At 36.5% G+C, this 20,013-nt stretch overlaps 1 protein-coding gene and 1 non-coding gene across 5 annotated transcripts in view; one reads left to right on the plus strand and one right to left on the minus strand.

Annotated features, from left to right (window-relative positions):
* MAST2 (microtubule associated serine/threonine kinase 2) overlaps window positions 1–20,013 on the plus strand; it is a 213,424-nt gene that overhangs the window by 81,878 nt on the left and 111,533 nt on the right. The gene's annotated exons all lie outside the window — the stretch shown is intronic.
* Window positions 17,347–17,457, minus strand: LOC117801203. Its single transcript, XR_004623733.1, has one exon. It is a non-coding gene; the product is annotated as a U6 spliceosomal RNA (small nuclear RNA).

Consider the following 20,013-nt stretch of genomic DNA (forward strand, 5'->3'; position numbering starts at 1 on the left):
AGCTGAAGGCAGATGCTCAACTGACTGAGCCACCCAGGCATCGTTGGTTTTTTTTTTTTTTTTTTAAGATTTTTTTGAATATTAAACTCTTATCAGATAAATGATTTGCATATATTTTCTTCCATTCTTTGGGTTGCATTTGCATTTTCACTCCCTTGATAATGTCCTTGATACACAAAAGATGTTAATTTTCATGAAGTCCAGTTGATTTATTTTTTCTTTTGTTGCCTTTGCTTTTGGTGTCATATCCAAGAAATCATTGCCAGATCCAGTATCAAAAAGGTATCCTCCAGGTATTTTCTTCTAAGAATTTTATAGTTTTAGGCCTCTGATCCATTTTGAGTGAATTTTTGTTTATGGTATAAGGTAAGTGTCTAACTTCATTCTTTTGCATATGAGTATCTAGTTTTCCCAGAATCATTTGTTAAAATGACTGTCTTTACCCTATTGGATGGTCTTGGCATCCGTGTCAAAAATATTTGACCATATATATGAACATTTATTTTGGGACTCTCTATTCCATTGGTCTAAGTGTCTGTCCTTTCACTAGTACCACACTGTTTTGATTACTCTATCTTTGTAGTAAGTTTTGAATTAGGAAGTTTGGTATCAAAGAACTAACTGTTCCTCTAGATTATTTCGGTTATTTAGGGTTTCTTGTGATTCCATATGAATGATAGATGAGTTTCTGTATTTCTGTAAAAATGTCATTGGGATTTTCATAGGGGTTGTATTGAATCTGTAGATCAATTTGGGTAATGTTATCAGATTGACTAATATTAAGTCTTCCAATGTTTGAACATAGGATATTTTTCCATTTATTTAAGTCTTTAATTCCTTTCAGAACTGTTTCATAGTTTTCAGTGTATAGGTCTTTCACCTCCTTAGTTGAACTTATTCCTAAATTTTTATTCTTTGTGATATTATTATAAATGGACTTGTTTCTTAAATTCTTCTTTGGATTGTTCATTATTAGTGTATAGAAATGCAACTGATTTTTGTGTGTTGGTGTTATATCCTGCAATTTTGCTGAATTTGTTTTTCATTATGATTTTGATTGGCTTTTCTCTAATAACTATTGGTGTAGAGTTTTCCCTTTTTCCTTTTTTTTTTTTTTAAGATTTTCTTTATTTGAGAGAGAGACAGATAGCAACAGAGGTAGCGAGAGAGAGCAGAAGCAGGGAGGAGAGGGAGAAGCAGGCTCCCCACTGAGCAGGGATCCCGATGCGGGGCTTGATCCCAGGACCCTGGGGTCATGACGTGAGGCAAAGTAGATGCTTAACCAACTGAGTCACCCAGTGCCCCTCATTTTTTTTTTTAAGATTTATTTATTTATTTGAGGGAGAGAGCGTGTACACAGGGAGGGGGAGAGGAGAGGGAGAGAGAGAGAATTTCAAGCAGACTCCCTGCTGAGTGGGAAGCCCAATGCAGGGCTCGATCTCATGACCCTGAGATCACGACCTGAGCCAAAATCAAGACTTGGAAGCTTAACCAACTGAGCCACCCAGGCGCCCCTGTAGAGTATCTTTTCACGTACCTGTTGGCTATTTGCATATCTTGTTTGGAGAAATGTTTATTCAAGTCCTTTGCCCATTTTTTATTTGAGGTATTTGTTTTTTTATTGTTGAATTGTAAGAGTAATTTATATATTCTGTACACTAGGCCCTTATACATGATTTGCAAATATTTTCTTCCATTCTGTGAATAGTTGTTTTACTTTCTTGATAGTGACCTCTGATGCATAGAAGTTTGTAATTTTGATGAAGTCCAGTTTATGGGCTTTTTCTTTGGTTGTGCATTTGGTATCATATCTAAGAAACCATTGCCTAATTCAAGGTCTTGTTTTTCTTAGGCCTTAATATATAAAGGTAAGTAAGTAATGACACAGAGAGACTAATGCTATTGAACGAAAAATTTGTTACTTAAAATTTCCCCAACAGGAAGGGGCATGCCATGGCATGCAGACCTCATGAGGAAAGCACCAGGTTTGGTCAGGAGGCAGAAAGGAGCAAGAGGAAAGCCTAAGCCAGAGTCTTTTTTGGGGTTTGTACAGGAAAAGCAAGGCAGAGCAGGGTAACCAGCTTAAGACTGGCCACTTTGAATAACATCAGTGGGGTCTAGGCTATAGAGGTGGTTTTTCGTTGTCTGGTACTTGACCCTGAGTGATATAGGGCAGGGGAAATATTGGCTTGATGTGTAAGAGTTTGATAAAGGAGGTGGTTGGGAGTATGGACTCAGGATTGGTTAGAAGGTTTGTTAGTAGGATTTTTGCACATTCACAGAAACTGGATTGCAGGGGAGCTATAAACAATTTGGCTCTTAGTTTGGCCCTATGATTAATAAGTGCCAAATAGGGGGAGCCTGGCTGGCTCAGTCGAGCATGCATGATCTGGGTGTTGTGAGTTCAAGTCCCACCACACTGGGTGTAGAGAGTACTTGGGGGAAAAAAAAAGCTAATAGGCAAATACAGAATCTGAGAAAACATAGAACAATGTTGTGATGATTTACCTCTATTTCTTTTTAAGAGTTTTATGGTTTTAGCTCTCACTTTTGGTCTTTGATTCATTATTAGTTAGTTTTTGTATGTGGTGTAAGGTGAGGATTCGATTTCATTCTTCTGAATGTGAATAGCTGTTGTCCCAGTTCCATTTGTTGAAACAACTTTTCTTTCTCTGTTGAATAGAGTTGTGTTAGGTTTTAACAAAGTCACTTCTCGTTCAGAGTGTAGGGAGAGCAGAAGTGAATGCAAGGAAGTATGTCAGGAAACCATTACAAAAATCAGTCGAGGTGGTGATAGCTTAGACAAGATGGTAGCAGCTGAGGTGGTAAGAAATGGTTGGGTTCTGGATGTATTTTGAATGGAGAGCTGACAAAATTTCTTGATAGTTAATTTTGGTATATGAAAGAAAGTGAGGAATTGGTAACTGCAAGATTTTAGGGCTGAATAGCTAGATGAATATGGTTGCCATTTGTTGAGCAAGATGGGGAATATGTGAGTGGAACAGGGTTGTTTTCTGTTGTTTTCATTCTTGGGAGGGGCAGGAGTGGGAGTTGTTGGAGGAATCAGGACTTTGGTTCTTGTTTGACATCTAAGAAGGAGTGTTGAAAAGATAATTGTATATATGAACTGGGGACCAAGGGTGAAATCTGATCTGGAGGTATATATTTGGAAATTAACAACATATAAATGATATTCAAAGTTACAAGATTGGAGAAATAAACTACTAAAATGCTACTCAAGTGTGGTCAGCTAACTGGTGGTGATTATCAAACTGTTTGTTACCAGTTTGCCATGAGTTAAGTACAGAAATTTAGAGTAACCACCTGACATTGTTGTGACCTTCGGGCATTTGATCAGTTTTCTATTATTTCATATTTATTGTATCTTGCAGTGGTTTGTTATGGTTTAAAATTTTCACCTGCTCCTTCACCACAGCTGGTTTGAGCAGCACTGACCTGGTGAGTGAGTGAGTCTAGAAAGAGGTGGAAGGACTGAGCCCTGGGGCACTTGAGTGTTTATTGGTTAGGAGGTAAGGAGAATCCATTGGTAAAGAAAACGGAAAGAAGCAGCCAGTGAGGTTGGAGGAAAACCAAAAGAGAGTGGCATTTACAAAGCGACAAGAAGAAAGTATGCCAAAAACTGCTGACAGGTTATGTAAGACGAACACTTAAGAATTGACGTTTGGCTTTAGTAATAGGGAATTCCCTATTGGTGACTTAGGTGAGCAATATCAATGGGAAGTGGGTACATACAACTTGATTCGAATGGGCTCAGGAGAGAATGGGAGACAGTATTTTCTGTGTAATATTTGGGTTAAAAATGTTTAACCTCAGTGTACCATAGGAAGAAACAATCAGAGAAGTCCAAACTGAGGGAGCAATCTTTAGAAACTATTGGCCTGGACTCCTCAAAAATGTTGAAGTTGTAAAAGATTAAAAAAAAAAAGAGACTAAGGAGGTGTTCTAGATTACTAGATATAAAAGAGACTTGGTGAATAAATGTAAAGCTTAATTCTTGGGTGGATCCTGGATTTCAAAAAAATAGTTGAAGAACATTATTGGGACAGTTGAGGATACTTGAATGTGGACTTTTATTCGATAATATTATTGTGTCAGTGTTAAACTTTCTAGTGGGACAGTTGTGTGATGGTTCTCTCTTGTTAGGCAGGGATTAATTGTGGAAGTATTTGAGGGAGGAAGTTTGAAGGTGTTTATAAATGACTTGCCAATTGTTCAGCTAATTAACAAAAAGTAATTGCATATGTGTGTGTGTGCCTGCCTGAGTGCACAGAGAGGAAGAGGAGAAGGGAGAGAAAAGAGCAAATCTAAGTGAAGAGTATATAGAATTTCGCTTAGTTATTCTTCCTCCTTTTCTGACATTTTGAGGAGAATAAGTAGTTTTTTTTTCAAGGAGATTTGCTGAAAAGAGGATCATAGAAATCAGGTGATAGCTGGAAAAGGTCATGGAGTTTTCTCTCCCTCTTTTTAAAATGTAGATGGGAGATATTACATTATGTTTTTATGTCAATGAAATTATCCAGTAGAGAAGGAAAAGTTAACGTGAGAGAAGATGGAACAATTGCTGGAATGTCCTTGTGTAGACAAAAATGGAGGACATAGGGGCTCCTGGATGGTTCAGTCGGTTAAACGTCTGCCTTTGGCTCAGGTCATGAGCCCAGGATCCTGGGATCAGGTCCCACATCAGGCTCCCTGCTCAGCGGGGAGCCTTCTTCTGCCTCTCCCCCTGCTCACGTGCTCTCTCTCTCAAATAAATAAAATATTTTTTAAAAATGGAGAACACACATCTAGGTACTTATTGAAATACTGGCCTTAGACAGGAACATTGACAGTTTGTCCCCAGTAGCCTTGGTTACCTCAGTTTATTTGTAAAAGATAATGCACGTAAAGTGAATGGCACACTGCCTGAAATTAAACCCTCAGCTATTTGTTATAGAAGTTAGCGCAGTGCCTGTTATTAGTAAACTTCCAAAAAACTGGTAGTTTATTATTGCTTTTATTATTAGCAGGCCATAATTACCTGTTAGAAGCTGTAAATTCTTCAGAAACACAAATTAGTGTGAAAAAAACAAAATTCTACCTAATAAATTTGAAGATGTAATGGGCTTTATTAAATGATTCATCAGTCAGGCAGCATCCCACCTAACAAGTACAGGAGAGTTCCAAAGGGCTACAAAAAGGGAAAGGTTTTTAAAGGCAGGATGAAATCATAAACAGAAAAAAAAGGTTATTTCAGGTAAGGTACATTTGGGATGAAAGGGTTTTAGTAGTGGATGGGGAGGGCCCATGTGACAGATTACCCTTATTGGTGCTGACCAGAAAATTCTTTACCTGTTAAGACTACATTTCTGGGAGATGTTGTAAGTGCAATAGCTTTAGATATTATGTCTTGATTTGGTGACTTGGCCTAAATAACACCATTTCAGACCTGTAGGTTTGTTTTGTTTTGTTCTGTTTAACATAAGTAAGATGCTAAACCAAGTTAAATGAACAATAGTGCACCTTAGAAAAGCCACAGAATATTCATGATCGGCTTTGGTCACGTAGGGGAAGAGAGCAACTATATTCCAGTATTTAGAAAATCCAGACCTGCAATGATGAGGGCTTCGTTTGGGCAAATTGGTTATGTAAATTCTTTTGGCCTGGCTCATACCATTTATATTAGATGTAGCTTTCTGAAATAAAATTTTCATTTTTAGAAAGCTATTTCACATTTAAGCCCATCTGGATATTTTTCAATGCATTAAAAAAATGTAGTCTAGAATATCAGACATAGAGGAGTTGATAACCTTGTTGAAAGTGTACATATCTGTGGAAAAAGAATTGAGAGAAAATGAAGTTCTAAAGCTATTTGTTTTTGTTTTCCAAGCTATGGGAATATCGTATTTTGCTTTTTCTCAGTTGTACCAGCTCTGAGTAGCTTCCCTTGCCCAGCTTTGTGAGGCAGGCCTCCACTGGCAGTTCCTTTCAAATATGATTGCTTTTTTGTTTGTGGATTTCAGCACCAATACCTTGACCCTACACTTAGGAATTCAATGTAAATAGTGTTTATGTCTCTAGTTACCCAGAAAGTTAAGCTTTTCTACTATTCATTAAACTTAAGGTAATTATCTTCATATTTCTTGAAATGTCATTGCTTTATTTCTCTGAGGCTGTGAGCAATCCAGTGAGGGTGAAGAACAGACTGTAGGAGTGAGGAGGTAGCTAAAGCACCTGTCATGCATGGTGTGTGTGTGTCTGTGTGTGTTGCTGTTGGTGACCTTATTCTTAGAGTCCTTGGGAATAGTTATCCTTTTGCATTGTTGGCTTACTCATTTGGGCATTGGACTTAGACATCAGATATTGGATGAAAGTAAATGCCAGGTGTAAGTAAATGCAATGACAGGCACTGTGCAGGGAGGAGTTCCTGGGGCTCAAGGATATGATGTGTCTAACTTTTGCCCCTGTGAAACTGACATGTGAAGCAGTGTCATGTACGTTCCTACTCTGATGCAACTTGATGGTATTTGCCTGGATAAATGCTTCTGGAGAATGTGCTAAAAAGAGAAACCACCTGCTACACATAGTAAAGCCTTTGTGTGTGGTATCAGTGGTGCCTGGTATAGGGCTTTAGTTTCTCTGTGGACTTTGAAAATCAGGAAATTTTGGTAGTTTTAAGGACTCTGAAGGCCAGAGTAATAGCTCTGTGCTATACTTAATAGTGTGTCTTCTTTTTTTAAATTGGGCTTCTATAGGAAATGATTTCACATAGATTCTCTATCTCTAGTGGGAAGCGAGGGGTTGGCAGAAGTTGACAGGGATGGAACAGTAGTCATCACTAATTTCCTAGCAGGAGCTATTTTGTTGTTAAAAAATGGATGTATTTTGTTAGTGAGCCATGAGTATGTGGACACAGGACTTGGAAATTGAAAATCTTTGAGAGCTCATTTTGTTACTATTATTTTTAGAATTGCTGTTGTTATGCTAATTCTCCTCACATTTATAGCTCTAGACCTCACTTGGCTATCTCAGAAACATCTCAAGTTTAGCATTTGTAAAACTGAAGTCATGGTCTTTTGCAAAAACCTACTCCTCTCATATTCCCTAGCTTACTAAATGGTGCCACTTCCTGATAGAAAACTTTGTTATTCTTATTACCTTCCTCTGTCTTACACCTACAACTCCTTTCTATTATGCCTCTCAAGTATCTCTCAAATATTTCCTCTACTTTCTACTATCACTGGCAAGTCCATATAGTCCAAGTCATTGTAATCTCTTGCCTCTGTTGCTGGTGTAACTTTCTAACTTGTTTTTCTTTGTCTAGCATTGTTTAGCCCCAGTCTGTTACCTATCTATGACACAGTAGCCAGAAAAAGCTTTGTAAAGTGCAGATTTGATTATTAGATGTTTACGTGAACTTGTTCAGTGAATTTTTCTTACTCTTAGGATCATATCTGAAAGGCTTGACATGGCCCATAAAACTATCTACACAATCTGGTTCCTGTCTTTGTCTCTTATTTTGGACAGTATATTCCCTGTACCCGGAATGTTTTTTCCCTCATCTTTGTTCCTATTTTCCATCAAGTGTCAGCTTATATCTTACTTCCTTATGAAAGGGTTTTTTGACCTCATCCATACCGTGCTGTTCCTAGACTGAGTTGGATTTCCCAGAATGTACTTTAATTAATCCCTGTACTCTTCTTTCATAGCTTTTTACAGCAGTCATAAACAAAGAATTATTTATCTGTCTTCTCCCATTGTATGATCTGTTACTCTATTGGGCTGCCGTAACAAAATACCACAGGCTCAGTGACTTAAATAACAGAAATGTATTTTCACAGTTCTGGAAGCCAGATGTCCAAGATCTAGACGCAGCAACATTGGTTTCTGGAGAGGGTTCTCTTTCTGGCTTGTAGATACCACCTTCTTCCTGTGTGCTTACATGGCCTTTTGGGATGGAGTCGGGAGAGGAGGGGTAGGGGGCATGTGTATGAGAAAGATTTTTTCCTCTTATAAAGTTACCAGTCCTTTGAGATAAGGGCCCCACACTTATGACCTCATTTAACCTTAATTACTTCCTAAAAACTATCTCCAAATAGGGCTTCAACATATCACTTTGGGGGTGGTGGGGACACTGTTTGGTCCATAGCAGATGGTAAGCGCCATGAGGTCAGGACCATGTTGTGTAGTACAATACTCTGGCCCTGGGGCCTAGTATAGAGTTTAACACATAGTGGGTAATCACTTAGGCCTGTTCCTAACATTTGTTTAGTCTGGAACAAAAATACAGGTGGAGATATAAAGTTGGAATTTTACATAATGCTAACAAACTGTAAAATAAAATATGTTCTATTTTCATAGCTATCCTGAGAAATATAGTTTTATAATAACAATTACAAAAAAAATATGTGAAACTATCGATCAAAACAAATAAACGTGTTAAATATTTTATCTAACTTAATAAGGGTACCAGGCAGATGTTGCGGCCAGTTCAGAGAATTGAAAGAAGCATAGCTTTATGTGTATAAGGAAGTGTTGAAATATATTTGTAAGTGGTTACAAAACTGGATTTTTCTGTGGGGAGAAGGGAAGTCAATTGAACCTCAACTCTACAGAATTTATTTATAATATCTATAGACAAGAACTATTTGTATCAGTATCAATTATGTATAATTTACAGAGTTGTAAAATAGCTCAAAGGCAATAAAAGGCTTGAACAAATAATGTATTCTCTAAACAATACATAGTTTTCCATCAGAAGATTATTATGTTTTCTTTGATTATACCAAGTTTCCTTACAGTCTTGCCATTTTGAGCTAAAGCAATCTCAAATATTATTCTTAATCACAAAACAAGGTTCGTCTTACTAAGTTTGGCTTGGTTATTTACATGGGGTAGCAATGATGTTAATTTTCTATATAGACCTTTTTAATTTGCTTTGCTGGAAATTTTATAAAGAATCTCAGATTGAACTTTTAAAAGCCTCTATTATTTGTATTTTGAGGCTAGAAAGCCAAGCTTAACAAACACTCTATCGGATTTTATCTGCAGTACTGATAAATTTAGGTGAATTCTTTTTTCAAGATCCCCCAAATGTCCTAAGGGTCCTGGGCCTTCCAGGAGGTAACTTTCCTTACCATCCAGAAGGCTGAATCCTGGAAAGCTAGGGACAAGGGCAGTTTTCATGAGAGAGTTTTGTTAGTACTGGTTCCGTAAAGTCAACTGTAGTTCCTTGTAAGTGGCTTAAATAAGTAAGCATCATTCTCAAATATGACATTTCAGGCAAATTCTTTGTTTGTTTGTTTTTTGTTTTGTGCCAAATCCTTTGTTGTATAACCTTTTTTTGCAATGATATTTTAAGGACATTCAGTAAGAAAATTCAGCAAAACTCAAATCTCACTGGGGATGGAGTCTTTGAAAATCAGATATGATTCAGGAATGTTGCATTTTACAAAAGCAATGGTTACTAAATTTTTTAGGGTTTAGATAGCTCAAGATGGAAGAGAGCAGGCTTCCTTATGTATCTAGAAAACATATTAAGACAATATTCCAAACAAATAACTATAATCATCTCTCATTAGTTCATTTAGGCCTATGTAATTAATTCTCGTTTCACTGGATCTAGTTTAATGGTCCGCTTCTCAACTAAAAAGAGTTCTGGAAATTCTGACTCAGTCCACTGGAATGGTCTGGAAGTTGTCCAGTTGTCTGAGCGATGGCTTCAGAATCCTGTCCCCAAGAGTCCATTCTTTGATGTGTCAGTAGTTTGAGATACCTGCTACAGTCCTTTTCCAGGGGACTCTGAGACAATCCTTTGTTGAAAACACAGACTCTGGCTTCTAGTTGATTGCAGATCATTCAGACTAGCGTCCGTATAAAACAAAATCTTTCTGTAGATGACAAAGACTTAAAATAGCTGTGGTCAATTTATTACTGGTGGTTTTTAAATGTGAAAGGTCTAATGAGAGTTCATAACAAGAATAATGCAACTAACCAGGGAATTAAGTTGTTTCTGTGGCATGCAAAACAAGAACATTAAAGCCAATTCAAAAATGTTTTAGCAAAATGTCTCTAAGAGTAGTTGTTTTCAAAGAAGACTGTGAATATTATAGTCGATTTATAAAACATGAATGAACATAATTTTTGCAGAGGAAAAAAATCCTGATATATAACATATAATAATCTTATGGCATAATGTATATACCAAGGCTATACTAAGGATCTCAAGTAAAAGGATTTAGTGAGTCAGGAATAAGTCCTAGACATCTGTATTTTTTAATAAAACTACATTGACCTAGAGGATTCGAATTTTAAAAATAAAGTTGTTACCAAGTAAGCTAGCTAGCTAGCTAGCTATTTATTTATTTATTTATTTATTTATTTATTTATATTTTAATTTTATTTTAAAAAGTTTATTTAAGTAATCTCTACACTGAATGTGTGCCTCAAACTCATGAACTTGAGATTAAGATTAGCATGCTCTTCCCACTGAGCCAGCCAGGTGCCCCCAAGAAAGCATTTTAAATAATAACTGAAATTAAGACTGAAAACACTAAACTCTTATTTCCTAAAATCTGGAAAAACAACATCTGGACTCATAAACAGAAACATTATACATTATGACGGCATTGACAGATCTCTGGGAGCTTCCCGTACATTATACAATTTCTAGGATGTTTATATTAATTTTACCTGTACAAATTTAAACTAGGGAAGGATGAGTGTCTTTTCTGATTTGAGAAGTTTTCCCATGAAACTCATCAAAAGTAGAATATCAAATAAATCTATTTCTAGTACCTCTCTAAAAATTTGAAATAACACTTCTTTGTGATTTTTCCAGGGATGCCCTGGGATATCCCAAAGATAGTTTTAGTTAGTAAAAATATACTGAAAGTTTTATTGTTTTCTATATTTAGGATCTGATTTGGGGAAGACAAAACTTCAAAGAGTTGTCAGTGAAAATAATTAAAATAGGACTGTTAGTGCTTGAGAAACAATACCCAGTTACTTAACCAATGTGACAATAAAACATTTTATTTTTGTTTTGTTTTGTTTTTAAAGATTTTATTTGTCAGAGAGAGAGAGCACAAGCAGGGGGAGTGGCAGGCAGAGGGAGAAGCAGACTCCCTGCTGAGCAAGGAGACAGATGTAGGACTTGATCCCAGGATCCTGGTATCATGACCCAAGTGGAAGGCAGACACTTAACTGACTGAGCCACCCAGGCATCACTGACAATAAACAGAGAAGGTAACCAAATTTGAATAATCACAGCTTTTTCATGAGGAGCCTTTGTTTTCTTAATAATTAAGGACATACTAAATCATCATAAAACAAAATTATTTTAGTAAGACACAAAATATTTGCTATTTGGTCATCTTACACAGAAAGAAAAGAATAGCCTTTAATATTGTAGGTGAAGGCGATAAACTGTAAACCAAGGAAAGTTAGCCCATCAAAACTAAGCAAACTTAGCTAAGATTTTAACCAGTTCAAAGTTTTTCAGACTCATGGCATGGTATTATAAACCATGGCAAACAAAATTCACTTTCTAAATTTAGTTCAGTCTTTTCCTTCATATTCTGTAACATATTTACACCCTACTTGAGGACAGTTCTTAGGGGATCATCAAGGTCGGGTTTAATTTTAAAATAATACTAAAATGATACTAACATGCAGTGCATTTATCATTGCTATCTCTAAATGAATCAATAAGTAAACATTTAAAAATGTCTCAGACTGTCTAGCCAATCACAGCCCACCTGTAGAACCAAGAGAGTTAATAAATATTTTGAGGTGCTAAGTTTTGGGATTATTTGGGATTAAGTAGTGTTTTGGACTGGATGTTTGTGTCCTCCCAAATTTCATATGTTGAAGCCTATTTCCCAGTCTTCTGGTATTTGGAGGCGGGGCCTTTGGGAGGTAGCTAGACTACCACAACAATCAATGTGTAGAATATTTTTATTACCCAAAAATATACCTTGTGTCATTGTGCAGTCAATTCTCCTTTCACCTCTTGGCTCCAGGCAACCACTGATCTGCTTTTTGGCACTATAGATTAGTTTTGCCTGTGGCAGAATTTCATACAGTATCTATTCTTTTGTAATAGGCTTCCTCATGTTTCAGTACTCCTGTTCATTTTTTTTTTTTTTTTAAAGAGAGAGAATGTGTGCATGCACATACGCAATGAGGGGAGGGGCAGAGGGAGAGAGAGAATCTTAAGCAGGTTCCATGCCCAGTGCCAGCTCTACACGGGACAGTTCTCTTTTGAGGGCATTTATTCTTTTGTCATGGATTTCACACATCAAACTTTGTAATGGAGTTTTGTAAATTACCATTGTCATAGAAGATACTACATAATGTTTTAATATCATCTTATAAGTTGTTATCACTGTTATTGCAATTTCACCGTTTCTTAAAAGTATTGTCTAAGGCTATGTAACAGTTCTTAGGATCTTCTTTAATCTTTTCAGTGCTGGGATATTATAAAGAAAACCAAAAATAGCAGTATGTTCATACTAAATCTTAATCTGTGATGGTCTCAAAGCAGTCCATAGAAATCAGTTTGAGATTATTTGGTGGTGAATCTTCTTCATAGTCATGTATGGTGAACATAATCTAAGGTGGCTCCCATGGTCTCCTCCTCCTCCTGGTGTTCACGCTTTTGTGTATTCCTCCTCCTCTTGAGTGTGGACAGTACCTGTGATTTGCTTTCTAACCAATAGAACATAGTACAGGTGATGAGATATCACTCCTGTGGCTATATTATGGTATATAAGACTTTGTCTAGTTAGTAGACTCACCACAGAGACCGTACTGGTTTGAGGAAGTAAGCAGCCATGTTGGGAAAGCCCATATGGCAAAGAATTGAGGAGGTAAGGGTGGCTTACGGTCGATAACCAGTAAGCAGCTAGGGCCCTCAGTTTTACAACCACAAGGAAATGAATTTAGCCAACTACCTTACTGGGGCTTAGAAGTGGACGTTTCCTCAGCCTAGCCTTCCTATGAGAATACAACCCAGGTGACACTGTGATTGAAGCCTTGTGAGAGCCTAAGCAGAGGACCTAGCTTAGCTATGCTTGAATTTTTGACTCACAGAAACTGTGAAATAACCAGTATTTATTGTTTTAAGTGGCTACACTTGAGGTAATTTGTTATTCAATAGAAAATGAATACATGATACAGATATACTTTTTACATTTTCTTTTATTTCCTTATATTGCAATGTCACTTTTCTTGTATTTGCTATGTGGAAATCTTTTGATTAAAATATTTTTAATCTTTAAAAAATGAAAGAGCCAAACTGACAAACAGATGTCTTTGTTTTTTGTCCCCCCATCAAATGATAAATGATAAGTGTATGTTTAAGTTTATTAAAAAAAAATCACATAATTCTTCAAAATGGTTGTACCATTTTATATTCCCACTAGTGATATGGAGAATTCTCATTGGCCCACATCCACACTAACACTTGTTATGGTCAGACTTTAAACTGTAGCCATTCTAGTGGATGGGTAGTGGTATTGCATTGTAGTTCTAACTTGCATTTACCAGATGAAAAATGATGTTGAGCATGTTTTTCATATGCTTATTGGCTATTCGTGTATCTTCTTTTGTGAAATGTGTGCTCAAATCTTTTGCTCACTTAAAAAAATGAATTGTTTGGTTTATTATTATTGAGTTATAAGAGATGTTTATATATTCCAGATACAGAATTTTTTGGTCCAGATATATTGTGACTATTTTCCTCTGGTCTACAGCTTGCCTTTTCCTTTGAAAGATACACGGAATGGTATCTTTCAAAAAGCATAAGGTTTTACGTTTGATATTGTTCAATTTGTGAGTTTGGGTTTTTTTTGTTTTTTTTTTTTACTGTGAGTTCAATTTGTGAGTATTTATTCTCTGTCCAAGAAATCCTTGCCTATCCCGAGATCATGCAGATTTTCTCCAATGTTTTCTTCTAGGAGTTTTGTAATTTTAGCTTTTACGTTTGGGTCCTAATCCCTTTTGAATTAATTTTTTAAGTTTAAAAAATTGTGATAAGACACACATAACATAAAACTTTGTCATTGAATTGTATACTTTCTCAGGCATATAATTTAATGGCATTAAGTTCATTCACAATGTTGTGCAACCATCACCACTGCATTTCTAAACTTTTTTTATCACCCTAAGTAGAAACTTTGTAACCTTTAAGCGATAATTTCCCATTCTCCCCTTTTCCCAGCCCCTGGTATCTATATTTTACTTTATGTATTCTGTATTTCTATATTCTGTATTTCTGTATTCTATTCAGGTATTTGCCTGTTCTAGGTATTTCATGTGAGTAGAACCACACCATATTTGCCTTTTTATGTCTGGCTTCTGTCACTTAGCATAATTCATATTGTCTGTATCTTAAGTAAGTTTTGGTAAATCTTTTTTAAAAACGATTTTATTTTGTTTTATTATTTTACTTCTTTTTAAAAGATTTTATTTATTCATTTGATAGAGAGAGAGAGAGTGAGTGCATAAGCAAGGGCATTAGCAGCGGGAGAGGGAGAAGCAGACTTCCCACTGAGCAGGGAGCCTGATGTAGGGCTCCATCCCAGGATCCTGGGATCATGACCTGAGCCAATGGCAGATAATTAGCTGACTCAGCCACCCAGGTGCCCCAATTTTATTTATTTGAGAGAGAGAGAAACAGAACGAGTGGGGAGAGGGGTAGAGGGGGAGGGAGAGGGAAAGGGAGAGAATCTCAAGCACACTCCACACTGAGCACAGAGCCCTTCTTGGGCTCAGTCTCAGGACCCTGAGATCATGACCTGAGCCGAAACTAAGAGTCCGATGCTTAACCAACTAAGCCACCCAGGTGCCCCTGAACTTTTTTATGTAAGTTATCCATCTTATATGTTACTGGCGTAAGTTGTTCATGGCATTCTCATTCTTTTGTCTGTTGAAGCATCACAATAAGTCATCTTTTATTCCTAAGAATGGTAATTTGTGTTTTCCCTCGTTTGCTTCTTGATTTGTCTTACTAGGATTTTTTTTTCTTTTAAGTAAACTCTATGCCCAACGTGGGGCTCAAACTTGTGACCCCAATATCAAGAGTTGAATGCTCTACCAACAGAGCAAGCCAGATGCCTCTGTCTTACAAAGATTTTTATTAATTTTATTAATAGTTTCAAAGAACCCACTCTTGGTTTTGTTAATTTTTTCTATTTTCTGTCATTGATTCTTCTTCTTTTTAAAAACATGTCTTAAACTATCGAGGCAGCTTCTAGAACTCATGACAGGGCTCTTCTGTCCCCCCACCCCTTTCTTAAATTAAAGTATAGTTGACAGTGTTTCAGTCATTGATTTCTGTGTTTACTTTTATGTATTCTTGTATTTTGAATTTAATTTGCTTTTCTTTTTTCAGTTTTTAATATAGAGGCATAAATTAGTGATTTTAGATCTTCCTTTTTTAATGTAAGCATTTAAAGCTATAAATTTCCTTCTAAGCACTCCTTTAGCTGCATACTATAAAGTTTGATATGTTGTGTATTTAATCGAATCTAAATTATTTTCTAATTTCCTTTGTCATTTCATCTTTGACCAATAGATTATTTAGAAGTGTGGTTTAATTTTCAAATGTTGGGGAATCATGTAGGCTTTTTAAAAATTGTAATTGATTTTGAGTTCTGTTGTGTTCAGATAACATTACTTTATAAGATTTCAATCTTTGGAAATTTCTTGAGACTTCTTTTATGGCCTAGCTTGTGGTCTTTTTTGATGAATGTTCAATGTGTGTTTGATTAGCTGCCCTGAACTCTCACCTGTGCTTTCTCAGCTTAGGGGAACTACTGTGTTTTGCTTAAACTGTAGCTGTCTGTGCCACTGTAAGAAAATTATTCCCAAGTAGAGGGTAGGGACACCAGGGATGTCTCTGCATTTGAGTTTCCCTTTTTTCTGGGTTTGCATTTTTGTGTTGCCTTTTCCCAGTGCCTGAAAGCTACTGCCTCATATATTTTGTCTAGTTTTATGGGGGTTTGCAGTAGAATGGTTAGTTTTGTTTCCATAACTCTGTCATAGTTGCAGGTGAAAGTTTGACAGTCTTAATACCTAAAATTGAGAGTTTTTTCTTAGTTCTGTCCTAAGTCAAAGCCTGTATTTTGTTTCAAGTTAATGAAATTCTCATTTCTACTTCCTCATTTTCCTCTTCAGGTAACTCAGTAATATATAAAACAAAGTTGTTTAACCTGACTTTTGTTCCTGTTATGATCTGTAGAACTGAGTCATAGATACATTTTTAAAAAGTTTAGGTGTGACTTTTTTTCTTGCTTTATTAGTAAAATTAATAATTTCATTTAAGTCTTGTCAGTGACCGTTTATCATCATTTTTTATCCAACTTAAATGTTTAGCCCTTTTAGCATTAAATTTCAAAATAATTTACATAAAACCTATAAATATTTCTTTGTTTTCTGTGGTTACTTCACCGTTAAACCACAAGGAGAAAAAAACACCTTTGTATTTGACTAAATATTGGATAGATAATATTTTTTTAAGAACAATTATACCTGCTTTCTATATTGACATTTGCTTCACTTCTTTGAATATAATGGCTCATTTCTTGTTATTGTCTTTTCTTTACTGCTGATAATTATATGTGTGCTTTCTGTGTGAGGTGAAGTCTGTTCACATTCATTAGTTTTAGTTTTTAATTTAAGCAGACCAACTTATTTGTAGATTTTCTATTTCTATTTCTTTTTTTTAAAGACTTTTTAAAAATATTTATTTATTTATTTTTAAAGATTTTATTTATTTACTTGAGAGAGAGAGACACACATACAGCATAAACATGAGCAGGGGGAGGAGCAGAGGGAGAGGGAGAAGCAGACGCCCCCCCTGAGCAGGGAACCTGACATGGGGCTCGATGCTGGGACTCCAGGATCATGGTCTGAGCTGAAGGCAGCCGCCCAGGCGCCCCTTATTTTCATTTTTAAAAAATATTTATTTATTTGAGAGAGAGAGAGAGAGAGAAAGAGAGAAAAGGAGAGAGTGCACAAGTGGGAGGGGCAGAGGCAGAGGGACAAGGAATATCAAGCAGACTCCATGCTGAACGCAGAGCCCAACATGGGGCTCGATCTCACGACCCTAAAATCATGACCTGAGCCAAAACCAAGAGTCAGATACTTAACCGACTGAGCTACCCAGGTGCTCCTATATCTTTTTCTTAAGCTTCACTTTCCTGCTTTTCTATCTCTGTCATGATTATAGCTTGTACTCATTATTATAATCTATAGGATTTAAAAATAAAATGTAATTGTATTCAGAGAGTACTAAGTTTAAATATATAGTTTTTCAGTTTCCAAAAATATATTACAAAGTATAAAAATACAGAATGCTTCATGAATTTGTGTGTCATCCTTGTGCAGGGGCCGTGTTAATCTTCTCTGTATTGTTCCACTTTCATATAGTATATGTGCTGCTGAAGTGAGCACAAGTTTGAATATATTTTTATAAAAAACAAAGTGTTAAAAATTGAAAATTTTCATACTTCCAAAGTTATTTTTGTTTTTATTTTTTTTTGAAGATTTATTTATTTATTTTAGAGAGAGAGAAAGCATGAGAGCATGAGAGGGAGAGAGAGAATCTTAAGCAGATTCCCCACTGAGTGAGGAGCCCCACACGAGGCTCAATCTTATGACACAAGATCAAAATCAAGAGTCAGACACTCAGCTGACTGAGCCACCCAAGTGCTCCTATTTTTATTTTTAAATATTTAAAATNCTTAAGCAGATTCCCCACTGAGTGAGGAGCCCCACACGAGGCTCAATCTTATGACACAAGATCAAAATCAAGATCAAAATCAAGTATTGGTTGGGGTAGGAATTAATTGTTTGACTGTTACCCAAAATCAAGAATCTTTTAAAAAAATATTTANGGCTCAGGGCGTGATCCCAGCATTATGGGATCAAGCCCCACATCAGGCTCCTCTGCTGTGAGCCTGCTTCTTTCTCTCCGACTCCCCCTGCTTGTGTTTCCTCTCTCGCTGGCTGTCTCTATCTCTGTCAAATAAATAAATAAAATCTTTTAAAAAAATATTTCAAATTAAATATTTAAAATTATTGGGGCGCCTGGGTGGCTTAGTCAGTTGAGCGTCAGACTCTTGGTTTCGGCTGGGGTCATGGTCTCAGGGTTGTGGGACTGAGCCTCAGGGCCCCAAACTCATGGGGAGTCTGCTTGGGGTTCTCTCTCTCCCTCTCCCTCTGCCCCTCCCCCTGCTCACGCACTCTATCTCTAAAATAATTCATTTTTTAATTTTTTAATTTATTTAATTTTTTTAAAAAAAGATTTTATTTATTTATTCAACAGAGATAGAGACAGCCAGCGAGAGAGGGAACACAAGCAGGGGGAGTGGGAGAGGAAGAAGCAGGCTCACAGCAGAGGAGCCTGATGTGGGGCTCGATCCCATAACGCCGGGATCACGCCCTGAGCCGAAGGCAGACGCTTAACTGCTGTGCCACCCAGGCGCCCCTAAAATAATTCTTTTTTTAAAATTCAGCTAAATTTAAAAAATTTGTGATTTTTAAAAATGCATCTAAGTATGTATTTTTATAAGAAACATTTCAATTTTAGCATGAACTGTACAATTATCAGTATAAAAATTAGTCTGTGGCCGTACATATGTTACATCTAGACCTGCACAAAAATAAATTTACTAGTAGTATGAATTCCTTAATTCTGCAGAATGTTCCTTAGCTGCCATGTGCTCTGTTATGAATACTGAACTAAATGATGAATATCTTTCAAACCATGAATTAGAACAGAAGGAAATCAAGTAACTAGTTATTTGGTTGTATTTGGAACCAGTACTTGTATTAGCCAAGAAATCTATTACATTCATGTTACCTGAGAGGAAGGATTTGACAGGTTAACTGATTTGTCTTTTTGCTTACTTCTAAGGCCCTTTGCTGTGAAAATATTTTATAATCTCAACAGAGTCTTTTAGAAGTTTGCAGTTTCACAGTCTATAACAGCTATCTGACATGGTTGTCTTCTTAAAAAAATGCATAGGAAGAAAGATGTGAGCAAGTGTTTTCCTGGGATTTAAACAGTGTTAATGGTAAGAATGGATTCTTAGGGTTCCACTTTGTCAGTGCAACACTCCAGATCACAAGTGTGACAGAGGCAACCCATTTCTTTAGTCAATTTTTGTGTGTGTGTATGTGTGTGTGTATGTGTGTGTTTGTGATTTTGCAGAACTGCTAAAGTGAGAAGCCCATGGCAGAGATCTTTCTTGCCTGGTCCTAAGGGTGGTAATGCAGTCAATAAATAGATGTTGTGTGAGCAAATAAGAAAAGGTTGATGTTTGATTTTCCATACCTCAAATTGTTGAGTGCTGACCAATCCCAGGGAAATGTTTAGCTTTCCTAGTGCTGACAAAGCTACAGCAATATTGTCACAAATGTATTATAATGCCAGTAAGTTTAAAGGAAGTGCTCTGTATAGGGCTATGTTAAACCCTAGGAGTAAGAGTGGTATCTTCTTTGGGTCAGATGAAGGACATAAGATATGATTCTCATTCTCTAAAAATCAAATATTTTCTAACATTTACCATTATTTAAGGAGCTCCATGCCTTCTCTCCTCTCCCAATTTATTACTGCACAGCAGGCTAGAGAGAAATGTATTTGCTATTGTCAGAATCTTCTGCTGAAAGGTATTTATAGCACAGCAGTTCGTAACATTGATTCTAGAGATTGCTTCAGTTCACCAACTTGGCTGAACACAGGAATGCTTCTGGCTGACATAATTCATATGTAGGGTAACTAGGTGCAGATATATTGAGGAAAAGGTACTTTCCCCTTACCACCCCTTTAATGATTTTAACGTCTTTGTGTGTGTGTTGTGTGTGTGTGTGTGTGTGTGTGTGTTTTAATGGAATAATGATGGGACTGTGATGAGTACTACCTCGGTTTTATGTGTAGAGTGCTTAGAATAAAATCCAGTACATAGTAAGTACTTATAAATGTTGGTTGCTGTTATGTCATCATTA

This window comes from Ailuropoda melanoleuca, chromosome 2 (genome assembly GCF_002007445.2).
Source record: "Ailuropoda melanoleuca isolate Jingjing chromosome 2, ASM200744v2, whole genome shotgun sequence".
Lineage (NCBI taxonomy): Eukaryota > Metazoa > Chordata > Mammalia > Carnivora > Ursidae > Ailuropoda > Ailuropoda melanoleuca.